The sequence below is a fragment of the Triturus cristatus genome, chromosome 2_2 (genome assembly GCF_964204655.1).
Source record: "Triturus cristatus chromosome 2_2, aTriCri1.1, whole genome shotgun sequence".
In the NCBI taxonomy this organism is placed as follows: Eukaryota; Metazoa; Chordata; class Amphibia; order Caudata; family Salamandridae; genus Triturus; species Triturus cristatus.
The window spans coordinates 560,348,920-560,364,238 of NC_140582.1; positions in this window are offsets into that span (position 1 = coordinate 560,348,920).

The window sequence follows — 15,319 nt, forward strand, 5'->3', positions numbered from 1 at the left end:
TAAGAAAATCGGGGGGAGATGCTTTGACCAAGTCTGGTCCAGACGCCTTGTCTGTCCAGGATTCGGTGATAAAAGCCATCTTAACGTCCTGCTCTTCAATCAGGAAGGAGCATTCAAGGCTGTGCTTGACTAGGGATCGGGCGTTCACCAAAAGACATATAAATGGTGAAGCCATCCTAGGTGGGTTAGTTATCGTGCAGCCTGGTGAGAGATGTTTAATGGGAGCATCCAGAATTAGTGGAAGTGTGCCTGAGCAGCCTTCACAATATGTGGGCAGGGAGTTGGATGGCGTAGAGGGAGAGAATCTAGGGCAAGGGGGGATGCTGGTAGCAGGATTAAGTTCCAAGAGCAAGTCCCTAGTGTAAGGTCTAAGGCTAACTATCGGGGAGACAGAGTTCCTCGCCCTGAGCCCGGCACGAGCGCGGACGGGCGCAGACGGGCTTGCCTTGCGGCGCATCCGCTGCGCGGTTGCGTCAGGGCGTGCTTAAATATCATCAGCGACTAGAACGCCAACCAGCAATGGCCGCCGCTCACCGGGTCCGCCTGCGATCAGTGACGGCTGAGCCCGGCTTCAGCAGCAGGCCAAGGGTAAGATTTTTAAAATACCGTTAATTTTGAAAAGAGCTGAGTAAAATGAGGCCAAGGACACTGTGCAAATAGGAAGAAGAAAATAAACAGTATAAAAATACCGTCACTTCAACACCGGCCACTCGCAACCAGCGCTCTGCTTCACACACGCACCTGGTGGGTATTGAACACAACCCTCCAGGCAAACACTGCTGCGCGGTCGCGTCAGGGCGTGCTTAAATATCATCAGCGACTAGAACGCCAACCAGCAATGGCCGCCGCTCACCGGGTCCGCCTGCGATCAGTGACGGCTGAGCCCGGCTTCAGCAGCAGGCCAAGAGTAAGATTTTTAAAATACAGTTAATTTTTAAAAGAGCTGAGTAAAATGAGGCCAAGGACACTGTGCAAATAGCAAGAAGAAAATAAACAGTATAAAAATACCGTCACTTCAACACCAGCCACTCGCAACCAGCGCTCTGCTTCACACACGCACCTGGAGGGTATTGAACACAACCCTCCAGGCAAACACTGCTGCGCGGTCGCGTCAGGGCGTGCTTAAATATCATCAGCGACTAGAACGCCAACCAGCAATGGCCGCCGCTACACCGGGTCCGCCTGCGATCAGTGACGGCTGAGCCCGGCTTCAGCAGCAGGCCAAGGGTAAGATTTTTAAAATACAGTTCATTTTTAAAAGAGCTGAGTAAAATGAGGCCAAGGACACTGTGCAAATAGCAAGAAGAAAATAAACAGTATAAAAATACCGTCACTTCAACACCAGCCACTCGCAACCAGCGTTCTGCTTCACACACGCACCTGGAGGGTATTGAACACAACCCTCCAGGCAAACACTGCTGCGCGGTCGCGTCAGGGCGTGCTTAAATATCATCAGCGACTAGAACGCCAACCAGCAATGGCCGCCGCTCACCGGGTCCGCCTGCGATCAGTGACGGCTGAGCCCGGCTTCAGCAGCAGGCCAAGGGTAAGATTTTTAAAATACAGTTAATTTTTAAAAGAGCTGAGTAAAATGAGGCCAAGGACACTGTGCAAATAGCAAGAAGAAAATAAACAGTATAAAAATACCGTCACTTCAACACCAGCCACTCACAACCAGCGCTCTGCTTCACACATGCACCTGGAGGATATTGAACACAACCCTCCAGGCAAACACTGCTGCGCGGTCGCGTCAGGGTGTGCTTAAATATCATCAGCGACTAGAACGCCAACCAGCAATGGCCGCCGCTCACCGGGTCCGCCTGCGATCAGTGACGGCTGAGCCCGGCTTCAGCAGCAGGCCAAGGGTAAGATTTTTAAAATACAGTTAATTTTTAAAAGAGCTGAGTAAAATGAGGCCAAGGACACTGTGCAAATAGCAAGAAGAAAATAAACAGTATAAAAATACCGTCACTTCAACACCAGCCACTCGCAACCAGCGCTCTGCTTCACACACGCACCTGGAGGGTATTGAACACAACCCTCCAGGCAAACACTGAAGCAATGCTAGAGTATGGGCCCTTACATATCTAGGTCTCATACAGAGGAAGTCTCTTCATTCGCTTTCTTGGCACAAAAACTAGGGGGCATATCAACAAGGGCTTTATCTCTGCTTTTTTGGCTTTAAAAGCCAAAAAAGGAGAGATAAAACTAGCGCCCTATCAACAACAGGGTGCTAACATGCAAATTTGCATGTTAGCACCCTTTTACTCTACGCTTCCCCTTGCATCTCTAATGAGATGCAAAGGGGGCGTTCCAGAGTAAAATAATAGGAGAAATGTCGCTAAGCGACATTTCTCCTATTATCAAGAATGTCGCTAACCCTGTTAGAGACAAAAAAAGCAGCGCTAACCGCGGTTAACGCTGCTTTTTTACGTCTGGTATTTTTCAGACTTAGCCATGATATCCTATGGAAGGAGGATATCATGGCTAAGTCTGCCTGTCCCTATCAACAAGGTAACGTGAGATTATCGCTGGGTTTCCAGCGATAATCTCACGTTAGCCTGTTAGCGTGAGGATTTTTATCGCTATTGAGATAAGCGTTGCTAATAGCACGCTATCTCAGCGATAAAAGTTCACGCTAGCCAGCGATAATTATCCTAGCGCTAAGTGCGCTTAGAGATAATTATCGCCGGTTGTTGTTGATATGCCCCTTGATGAGGCATTGGAATTTATTTGCTCCCTTCTGAGGCACAATGTAACATTTTCACCTAAATCCTTGGACCCTCGTCTGTAGCCCCAGAACCTCTGCTATTGTTTAATGTAGCATTTTTGGAGCCCATATTTGCAGCCTTGAAGAAACGTTTTTCATGTGTTAGAGTTCAAAACCAAAGTACCCAATGACACAGATGGGTGCCTTGTGATTTATAGTTTTTATCATCATATTGTTCTTCAGAGAGTCTGGTGCCTTTCGTAGTGTCTGCTAAACTAGACCCTGAATACCTTCCCTATCGACTGATAACCACTGAGGTCAGACTCTATGGGACAAAAAGCTTTTGCCTCTGGCAGTTCAGCTCCCCGCACTGTGAATGCCTCTTGCCTGCCTAGTTGGTTATTATTATTATTATTATTATTATTATTATTATTATTAGTATTATTTTTATCTGGACAATGATGATTTAGATGCCACTAAACAAAGCCTAAAGTGCAGATTGGATTCTGTGGACACTGTGGCTTGATCCATGGCTATGGCTGTTACTGTAGGCTCCACTCACAATACCAAATGTTTGGAGGATATTCCAGAGCGTACCACTTCCATCAGTAACAACCTTTGAAATCATTCTAAATACCCCATCAATAATATCACTCATTACAGGAATATAAGGAACTTGATCAACAGCAAGAAAAGCAGATAAAGTCCCTGCTATTTTCTACTACCTCTGCTGCCTCAAAATCTCTTTGGCTCACGCCTAAACATCACTAACCTAGAGTGCATGGGAGGATTTCACATTTCTCCACCAATTAGGAGGTGACTATAATGGACTAATGTGTGATCCAGCTCATCTGCCGAACTACGCTCTCCACTTCCTCTTTTACCCTCCTGACCACTCCTCTTCACTGGTGCCCGAAAACACAGTGACTTGAGGACTCTTGGTGTAAGGGAAGATCTACAATTTTGTCCTTCTGGATCTGCACCAGTCAGGATGTGACCTTCCAATCTTTTGGCAGATCATTCCTTTGCCCTCCACAATTGGGACTACCATAGTTACAGGTGTCTCATTGCTGGGCTGTGGCATTTATCTGGGAGACATCACAGTGCAGAAGGGTGTGAGGTTCTGGACCATGTGAAGGGATGTGATACATCTATGGCAGTGGCCCCAAATAAGGGTGTGTTTTCAGCAGTATCCCACCATACAGGTACTCTCAATGGGAAAGTGGATGCTCTCAATCACCTCTACTCAGAGGACAATACCTGGGAAATTATTCTCAAAGAGAAAGAAATTATTTTCTCCAGATTGGGATGTCCACACTCCCGAACAGTAACCTGTTTAATAACATACATTTCCCTTTGAATGATTTCCTGGGTCATACCTTCAGGTTCAAATGGTCACAAGGTCTGTATCACACATTCCTACCAATCCTGCTTTTTCGAAAAGTCTCATAGCTGGTGTTTACGGAACCGAGTACAAGTGGTCCTGATCATGCCAGACTGGGTAAGAAAGGTTTGCTATGCCAGTCTATTGGAACTTAACACTAGGCCCCATCTTTCTTTCCCACAATGGGTAATCCTGTATTTGAAGCAGGATTTTCAAATTCTCCACACAAATCCTCTGATACTTTAGCTGAAAATGTGGAGATTAAGCAGTGCCAACTAGAGACATTCTGAGTGCCACCAGAGTTTTTGGGCGCCATCTTGGCCAACAGGAACCCTTCCACAAAATCTATGGAATAAGGTTGTTTATTGCTGCAAGTTAAGATGATATGCACCCCTTTCGATCCTGCCTTTCAAACGTTTTATGCCTTGCCCAGGAGGCTACTGTAAAAGGTCATTGTGTCTTCCAGCCTTGTTTGAGTTACCAGTACCATGTGTTTTCTAAAATATGTATCCTACTCATTTTCTCAGTTCCATAGTGTTGTTTGAATCTTGTGTTAATGTCCCTTTTAGCATACCCATAAAACCCTCTGCACAGTTGCCCCTCGTGGCTCACAAGTGCAGTGAACTATAGACCCTCTCATTCTGGTCACCCTTTACTGTACTCCAGCTCCTAAAGTTGTTTTCACACCTAATCTTCATTTTAAAAATGGCATCTGCCTTTCATGTGGACCCACCCATCACTCGCTCATCCCTATTCTCTTCTTTACATTTCAGCAACGCAGAGACAAGACTATATAGATTAGAACCCAGTCATGTGGTTCCTTATTACATCAACCAGAAATGTCAGTACAAAGTGGATGAACCACTCTCTGTTGGCTTTTCTAGGTGTAAAGACAGACCAAGTAGACAATTTCATGTTGGGTCATATTCTGCATAAATATCTGCTAGGCTTCAGTCAAGAAAGATCCACTAGCTTTACATTTGTTTCCCCTGAAACACTGCAGAAGGGCTTTTACTGTGCTCACTAGAGACTGTCTGGTAGCTGATGCATTCAGGGTGGATGCTTGGATAATTTGGCATAAATTTATGAAGTATTATTGTCGTGTAGTTCCTGGGACCCCACAGGACCTGCACGTTTTAGATGACCTAAACTGAGGGCTTGGTGTGAAGACAGACTTCTGACACCCCCAAAAGATGAGTCAGCCGTTAGACCAGCTAGCTCTACAGTGCCACTACCACCCCCCTGTATTCTACAGGGGTGTAGGTAGTTTCTGGCAACCACTGAGCATGACAACCCTGATTCCTCAGGTATCGTGGAAAACAATACTGTATCTTTTGCTCAGTCACTCGTGCTTACTTTTTCTCAGAATACACATATTTTTTGGTCAAGCGTCAGTCTAGTGTGAAACATATCCGCTGCGACAATCAAAAGACAGGAGCAGACAAAGGTGATCACTAGAACCTATATCGTAAATAGCAGATACATTTCTACCATAGTGCTAATAAGATGAATATAAACAGATTATATAAAACAATAGCATTGGCGTACTCCTACGATGCGTAGCCTACCTAAATATACCTAGCCTAGATATGTAGGTGAAGTATGTGTATGTTAGTGTTAGGCTACATCCTAATGGAGCCAATAATCCCCCGGGGAAGTACTAACCCCTCACCTGATGGTTCTGAATGAAGGACCCCATCTCTGAGTCGAGGATGGCACCCCGCAAGGGATGTCAGGTCTCTGCCTGTCGAAGGGTCAGTCTTCAGAGTCTCGGTCCAGCATGGAAAGAATTCTCCTCTCTTTCTGTAAGTGCTAGGGAAAACATTTTCAAACACATCTGGTCCTTGAGGGATACTGATAAGTTGAGGAATCTGTGAAAAAATATATTATCCACCAGAAAGATTGTTCTTAATGCCTAGGAACTTTTTCTTTTGGAACCAGAAATATAAGTCAAGTACATCTCTAGCTCTTCCATTTCATCAAGAGTTGAACATACTTTTTTTTCAAGATTGGAAAATGTTGAGGCAACAATTTCCTGCTAAAGGAACACGCTGTAATTCATAGTGGCCATAAAGCATGAGATCCCAATGGAGACTGAAGTGAAATTAATGTTATGTGGATACTTAAGGGTGGCACAGAGAATGATCTAGTTGAAATGCACATTGATGCCAAACAGAATAGATCCTAATCAGTTGAATTGTTTTCCATGCTCTTGAAGACTTAAGCCGCCTACACTGCCCAGTGATTGCTTAAGGGCCTGAAGGTCCTGTACATCACTTACCATAAAGAGGTCTGTTCCATCCATTAGAAAGGCCATCAACCCCTTGTAACATTTGGGGAAGAACATATCACAGACCTGTTCTTGCTGTGGAAAAGGTTGATTCTCGTTGGAGCAAGAAAAGCTCACAAATAACAGCTCCTTGCACATTCTCTACATCCCTAAACACCATTAAACACCTATATAACATCAAGATCTATCCCAATTCCCCCACCCCTAAACATTGCTCACTCCCTAATGCTCAATGCAACCTCCTCCACTTCTTAACTGAACTTCAATTTCAACTACATTTCTCGGTTATCCTCATCATATTGATTCTTTTTCCTGTACTCCTCCTTTTCTGTAAACTTCTCAGCAGCCTGCCCACATTAGGTCCAAGCGTGTGTTTATTCCACACTATGCTGCCTCACTCCCCCTTATATTGAGTTCCTAATCTCCCCTGTAAGGCGTTTGAACTAAACTCCTCTGTATCTCAACTGCACTGGAAGAACTCTCCCCTGAGAAGTTTGTTCTGGTCCACCTAAAGTCATTCTGTGCTCCACCTATACTCCAAGATCCCCATCATCTTTAAGAAGTATTTGTACCCAAAGGAAGATAGATGCACTCCATCTTGTTGAAAAACCATTCGCCACTTGTAAGAAATATAGGCATGACAAAGCGCCCATATCTTGTTTGTCTTATTAAAGCTTGATACCTAGGCTGAGTTGTTCATTTGGATTATAACCAAAGTCTGAGAAGTCTGGGATTTCTAAGAAGCCTCTGCTGAGCTATACCTCTCTTTGGGTAGCCATACTGCTCAGAAGCCCTAAAGACTCTTTGCGCCTTCCAGTGCTTAAGCTGAAAATGTGCCCAAAACAATCTATGACATTGTATATTATTTAGTGGCTTATTCCTCAGGATTAAGACCAGTTCAACTTCTCTTCCTCTTTCGTTTGCATTGCTTAGCAGAGACCTGTGACTGACACTCTGCTAGTGGGTCATCATGCTGACTCCCATCTACTCACTGCATTTGGTGCTAATCCTTTCATTAAATTGGAAGATACTGGTAAGCAACCTACTGGCACGTTAAATTATCAGACAAGTGTAGGTGGCACCGAATAACTAGAAAGAGACCACTGTCTATAGTAATGGCACATTGACACATATAGTAGAGTGCACCTCTGAAGTGAGAGCAGCTTCTGCAATTCTGCTCTCCTCCTCTCTTCTGGACTCAAGCAGCCACATTAGATTGGGGAGCTGCAGCCTTATGACTCTGTTCAACATTGTGGAGGCCTCAGTCTTGCCTTGTTACGCACAAATCCAACACTTAATGCTGTGTTGCTTGCCTCCTATGGTTCATGCCTGTCATTGAATTTCACTCATCAATGAGTGGGATGTGTTGTAAAGTACCCTGTTCTGGGTTTTAACTATGCTTCTCTAACCATGCATCCATTTGTCTTTCTGCCACCCTGTGGGCAAATGACAGCTTGGCTCACATCAAGTACGCAAGGCATCCAGGCAACTTTCCTTTTCGGAAGTGCGGTCTTGCAGGAAGCAGCCCATTACATCCTCATCGATCACAGTGGGTATGGTGATACTAGACTCTGTCATGTCTAGACTGAAAGGCATCAATACTTCCATTGCCACAGTTGAGCACTCAGCCAATGAAACTAATAGAGAACTCAAATCTGTACATACCAAAATCACAACATTCAAATCAGAGCTGGACACAATGGACAAACATTTGAATCCCACTGAGGAAAAAGTGTTCAGTACTCCTTATTGTGGAAATGAATTTTGGAACCTACAGAAGAGTACCTTGAGTACCGGAATAGGAGAGACACAATTAACTTATTCGGTGTACTAAAATAAAAAGAAGGAGATGACATGATGCTATACCTTAGACATTAATTCCAAAGCTACTTTCATAAGAACTGTTTTCCATTAGAATTCCGGAGAGAGCACAGGGCCCATTCAAGGAAGCATTGCTTTAATGACAGGATAAGACCGAAAAATCTCTGTTTACTTCAATTTCAGCAAGTTTGTCAAATTATCCAGATATCCAAAAAACATGGTCCAATCTGTATAAAGCTTCATAAGATTTTGTTTGTGGCTGATTACTAAGATGACACAAATATCCTATGTAAGAAATTCCTTGCGCTCCTACCCATGCTTAAGTAAACAGACATTTAGGGCCCCATTAGTAATGGCGGGCGGACTTTGTCTGCCCGTCATTCCCTCGGGAAACGGGAACGCCCGCTGAGGGTGCGGCGGACCCGCACTCCCGATTAGGATGCGTCCACCACATTGGCGGGCGCATGGCACATCTGCAACATTGCGGCGGGCAGTGCAGAGGGCACCGCCCCCGCAATGCCACAAAGGCAGGTTGTGCGTTTCAATGCACAAGTGACAGGCACCGCGCGGTGCCAGCCACGTTGTTCATTGAAAGGCAGGGGGGTGCCATAGGTACCCCCCATGTGCACCCCCCACACCCCCTGGAGTCCCTGGGGGCCCGCAACAGGCCCCCGCAAGCAGACTCCGCATGCCTTTCCTTGGCGGCAATGCCGCCATGGAAAGGCATGTTCACGGCCACATTGTAATATGGCTGGCGGTGTCTTTCAGACACTGCCACCATATTGAACCCTTTTCCGCCCGGTCGACTTGTCGACCAGGCGGAAAAGCGGTGGATGGTCTTTCCGTCCGCTGCAGACCCCCCAGCCATTGTAATATGGCGGGGGGTCTTTGCTGCAAGGATGGTGGTTGGATCAACCCCGCCAGGCCGGCGGGGACTACTGCCGGCCCGGCGGGGGCGATCCGCCCGCCATCCTAATGGGGTCCTTAGTATGGTGTGCTGGAAACAACATGTTTAACTGGCAGCCCCTGATGGCAAATATAGGAAATTCTACAATCCTGTTGACCTGGAAAATTTTCTGGAGACATTGGCAACTTGTCAATGGATACAATGGATACCTCCTAGTCAGGTACTCTGCTCTCTGCCCCAGCATGTGCTCCTGCCCCCTACCACTCTCTGAGAAGGTAGGTGTTCAAGGCCCTCCTCCACCTGCGCCTCATCCCTGGTGGTCCAGTGGGAGAGCCTTGCTCTTCTGCTGGTCCACTGTTGTCTGTCTTTGTGTTTGTGCCCGTTTTCTGTCTTTCATATATCTTTTTGTTATTGTGCCTTTGTATTTGTTAGTTGTTATTTTCTGTCTTTCTGTCATTCTGTTTATTTTTGCCTGTTTGGTTCCAGCTTCCCTCCCCTTTTCTATTTAATGGCGGTAGTGCTCAGTAGGCACACGCAACGGTCGCACCATTGGCATGCAGTTGGCGCACCAAAGGCAAGCCCGTCTGCACCCTTCGGGACCCATTCCCAGTTGGAAATGCATGCACAAACATGTTTTAAGGGCAGGCAGTGGTCCCAGAGACCACTGCCTGCCCTTAAAAAATGACAACGAAAAATTAAATTTTTATTTGTTAAATGCATCCTGTTTTCCCAATGGGAAAATGGGCAGCATTTTTTTTTTAAACTGCGTTATTTAAAAGCAGTCCCAGACATGGAGGTATGCTGACCCCCGAAGGCCACCATCCCTGGGAGTGCTAGCCTACCAATAGGGTCGCAAATTGTGACAGCCTCATTAATATTCATGAGGCATGCAATTTGCGACCCCATTGGGAATGGCTAACAGTGTCTCAAACACTGTTGTTCATAGCATTTTGCGACTCACAAATTGCGACTCTCAATTAATGCTATGGCCGTACATCTGGCCCTTAGTCTGATAAAGAAGAGTCATCTCCTTCCCACTCGCTCGACATAAGAAATTAATTTGCCTCATTCTTCTCCAAAATCTATACTTCAGAATTGTGTAGTGTGGACCCCAGTAAAGATGACTTTATGTCCTGCTTACAGTTACCACTTCTCTCGTGGTTCTGAGAGAGGACTTGGAACAGGACATCTCTTATTCAAGCATTGTGTAAGAGAAAGAGATTGTATAGGACTTTGGGAATGCTGGGCTAATACTGCCATCTTAGTTTTAGAATCAAGCTGTTGCCTTAATGCACCTGTCCGATTCCTTTGATTCCCCACAAGTCACTAACCAGTAGGGTGTCACATGTTCCATGAGTTTTTAGTCCTTTATCCCCTTTCACTGCTAAGAAGCTGTCCTGAATCCCCTTTTGTACTACAAACCAATAGATGGCCCAAGTGAGTTCTTAACAGAAGGAAACATAGTCTGTAAGGGAGTGACTCACTAAAGACTCCACATTCGTCACTGGAAATCAACAGCTAGGTAGCACATTCTGTCATGGTCTTGGGCTGTGACGAGATGTGCTTCCCCTGTTTGATTGGGCTACCAGCCTGTAATTTCAAGCAAGAAAGCACATCTTGTCCCAGTATCAGGCACTAACAGACAGACTGTTTGGCATTTCAAGTGAAGGAAGAACAGATTGTTCGAACATTCAGAGTAGCCCTTGACCTCTGGTCAATGTGCCGCTCCCGTGCCTAGATCCACGATAGTGGAACTCTGTTCCTATTCCCAAAGCCTCCTGTCCAGTCCTGATGTTGGAGGACCATTGCCCAGCCAGACTGCCAAGACAGCTCCCAGTTAGCCACCTGGTAAACGGAATTGTTTGGTATTGATTACTGGTTATTGGTTCATGATATCATTGGGACCTTTATTTTAATTTAAGGTGCTATGGCACAACTTATTTTTCACTAGTTCATTTGGGTTGTTATTTCTTTGCTGCACTGCTTTGCCTGCTGTTTTCCTGCTCCTGATGCTTTCCTGCTCCCCACCTTCCTGCCTCTCTGACAGGCCCTCCCACCTCCCAGGACTACTTATGGAGGCTGCTGCACAGCTTCATTAGTAGCCCTTGACCTCTGGTTACTGTGCCACTCCCCTGCCTAGCTCCATGAGACTGGGACTCCGTTCCTAGTCCCAAAGCCTCCTGTTCAGTTCTGCTGTCACAGGACGCTCACCCAGCTAGATTGCCCCAACAGCTCCCAAAAAGCCTCCTGGTAAATTCATTGTTTGTTAGTGATTACCGGTTATTGGTTCTTCATTGGGCACATTATTTTAATTTTAGTTTCTTTGGCACACTTTACTTTTCAATGGTTCATTTGAGTAGTTTTTTTGCCACACTGTCTTGCCTACCGTTTTCCTGCTCCCACTGCTTTCCCACCCTCCCACATCCTTGACAGCCGTTCCTAACTCCCAGGATTATGTAGGAGGCCGCTGTATGGATCCATTAGTAGCCCTTGACCTCTGGTCACTGCTCCACTCCCCTGCCTAGATCCACGAGACTGAAACTCTGTTCCAAAGTCTTCTGTTCTGTCCTGCTGTCGGAGGATCCTCGCCCAGCCATATAGGCACACTTTACTTTTCTCTTGTTCATGTGGGTTGTTGTTTCTTTTGCCACACTGCTTTGCCTGCCGTTTTCCCACTCCTGTCGCTTTTCTGATCCCTGCCCTCCCACCTCATTGACAGCCCCTTCCACCTCCCAGAACTACTTATAGAGGCCGCTGCATGGCTGCATAGCAGATGCACGCAGTGAGCGTGCCACTGGCGCACCAATGGCAAGCCCATCTGCACCCGTCTGCACCGGGATCTCGCTAAGCATCAGTATTCCATGTCCTACCACCATCAACCCCAACACCACCAAGGAGCTTCTGCCCAAGGACCCCAGACACCACAACACCAGCTGCTTCACATCCTCTCTGCGATCAATCAAAGGACCCTTTACCTGCCACCACTGCTGCTTCTCCTGCTACACAATGCCACCCACCCGCACTGGTCCTCACACCGCTTCCGCTCAGAATAACCTAGAACCACTCCAGTGCATCCTGCTCAGCTCCTACTCCCTCTGCAAACAGACCAAGGAAATCAGGGACACCATCACCACTTTCTCCCCTGACATTGCGTTCATCAGCGAAATGTAGCTCAACCCCTCCTCAAACCCCAACATCGCCACCGCCACTCCCGATGGCTACAAGATAATACACTGTGAGCACACCAACAAACATGCAGCGGAATTGCCATCACCTTCAAGGAAACCATCCGATGCGCCATCACTAACGATGACCCAATGCCCCTCATGAAACACCTCACCTTCCGACTACAGACAGATGCTTAGACCACAATAAGAGGTACCCTCGCTTACAGACTCCCAGGTCCCCGACCAGCCTTCTGTGACGCCATCTCTAACCTCATCGCCCCCTAGCCATTGACTCCCACCACTACATCCCACTCAGCACAATCTCAATTTCCACATTGATGACCCCAACAATGCCAACCCCACCATCCTCCTGGAGAGCCTGAATAACATTGACCTCACCCAACTGGTCACATAACCCATGCACAAAGCCGGACACACACTCAGCACCATTTTCACCTCCAGCGACAGAATCAAATTTACCCACGCCATAGAACTCACCTGGACAAACCACTCCATCGTTCACTTCACCATCTCTGACTCCCATCATACCATCTCCAAGCATAACAGTGCCCCCCACCGCTGCTGGGGCAAGGTAACCGAGATTCATTGGACACAGACCCGCAGCACCACACAACCTGAAACCCCAGCAGACCTTGACCAGGCCGTCCAGAACTTTGCTGCCTGGATCACCAAATACGCAGACAGTCACCCTGCAGAAACCAGCACGAGACAACAAAATCTCAAACAAGCCAGCTGGTACACCCCGGAGCTCCGAACCTCCAAGTGCAACTGCTACTGACTCGAGAAGCGATGGCATGTCTCTAAGGACCCATCAGAGACAACCATTCACAAAGCAGCCTTCAGACACTAGCACCTGCGCATCAAGGTAACTAAGAGAGCAACCATCACTACCCACATCGACATCGCGGCCAACCACACAAAGGAACTCTTCAAAATAGTCAAGGAATTCTCCAACCCAACAGCCACATAGAACTCTATACACCCCTCTCAAGAACTCTGCAACACCCTCTCAGGCTACTTCCACAGCAAGATTACCACCATCTACAACAACTTCAAACACCAACCCACCAGTCTCAGCCTAGACAACCCCAACCAGCGAACACCAGCCAAATAATTACCACCTGGTCTCCGCTAACCACTCAGACCACCACAACCCTCATGTCATCCACCCACTCTGGGGCACCCACCAACCGCTACCTCCACCACCTCTTCAACCTCAGAACCAATCAGCACGGAACACACCAGCATCCTCATATCCTCCATCTCCACATCAACCTTCTCGGACAAGCCCCTCCAAAGGAAACCGTCTGCCGATCCCATGGACCTCAAAAATTACCGACTGATCTCCCTGCTCCCCTTTCCTAACAAAGTACTCGGGAAAGCCATCATCCAATAAATCACCAAATGCCTGGAACAAAACCACCTACTCAATGCCTCTGAATCAGGATTCCTTGCCAGCCACAGCACTGAGACCGTGCTGATTGCTGCCACAGAGGACATCAGAACTCTCCTCGACCGAAGAGAAACTGTGGCCCTGGTCCTCCTCGACCTTTCTGCTGCATTTAACACAGTCTCCAAGCACACCCTCATCGCTAGACTCTACAACATTAGCATACAGCAAAATGCCCTCAAATGGATCACCTCTTTCCTTACAGGAAGCACACACAGCTTCCGACTGCCTACCTTCACCTCCGCACCCAAGAACATCATATGCGGAGTTCCCCAAGGATCATCCCTCATCCACATCCTGTTCAACATCTACATTACTCCCCTCGCAGACATCGTCAGATCCCAAGGAATCAACATAATCTCGTATGCAGACGACACTCAACTAATCCTCTCACTTAACGAGGACACCGCCAAAGCCAACTTCTGCAACGCAATGACACCTGCCTCACTCTCAACTCTGACAAAAAAGAAGTACTGATCTTCGGGAAGAACACCTCCATATGGGAACACAGCTGGTGGCCAGCAGAACTTGAACCAACACCCACGCTGATTGACTATGGAAGCAACCTTGGCATCATCCTCGACAACCAACTGATCATGAAACGACAAGTCAACGCAGTTGCCGCATTCTGCTTCCCCATCCTTTGCATACTCCACAGAAACGTCAGATGGATCCCTATCACCACCAGAAAGACTGTCACATAGACCATCATCACCAGCCGCCTCGACTATGGCAACGACCTCTATGTCAGAATTTACACCCAGTTCCTCAGAAGACTCAAGATGAAACAGAACACCACAGCCAGACTCATCCTGGACCTCCCAAATGGACCCACATCATCCCCCACCTAAGAAGCCTCCACTGGCTCCCCATCCAGAATATATGCCAGTTCAAGATCATCATGCACGCATACAATGCCCTACACAATCAAGGACTGTCCTACATCACCCTTTGACTGAACTTTCATCTGCCTGCAAGACACCTGCGCTTTGCCTCATTCGCTCTCGCACACACATCCACATCCATCGCAGCCACAGCGGGGGCCTCTCCTTCTCCTACATTGCTTCTAAGACCTGGAACGACCTGCTCCATCACCTCCGAACATCACACTTCATGGCTGTTATGAGAAAAAAACTCAATACCTGGCTTTTCGATGTAAACACAGAACTCTCAGCGTCTCCAAGTGCTGATTGATTGACATTCACCCCCCCCCCCCACCCCTCCCCCCAAAAGGCTGCCCTACCTATCAAGCATTTTGAGACAGAAAAGTACAGGCTGTCATCGCTTCATGTTCCAACAGACTGCACTATCTTCAAGGCATGCGATGTGCGAAAAGGGCTTAATGTCGATTTGTCAAGCCCAAAATCCGGCACTCCCAGTCTGGAATGTGGGGTGGACTAATTGTCCGTGTTTAAAGGCCAATATCCCAGCCTGGCATTTCAAGCAAGGGAAGCACAGCCTGTCATCGGGTCATCATACCGTGACATACTGTGTTACCAGCTTGCCATTTCAAATGAGGAAAGTGCATCTTGTTAATGCTTCACAACCCAACAGACTGCGCTACCTGCC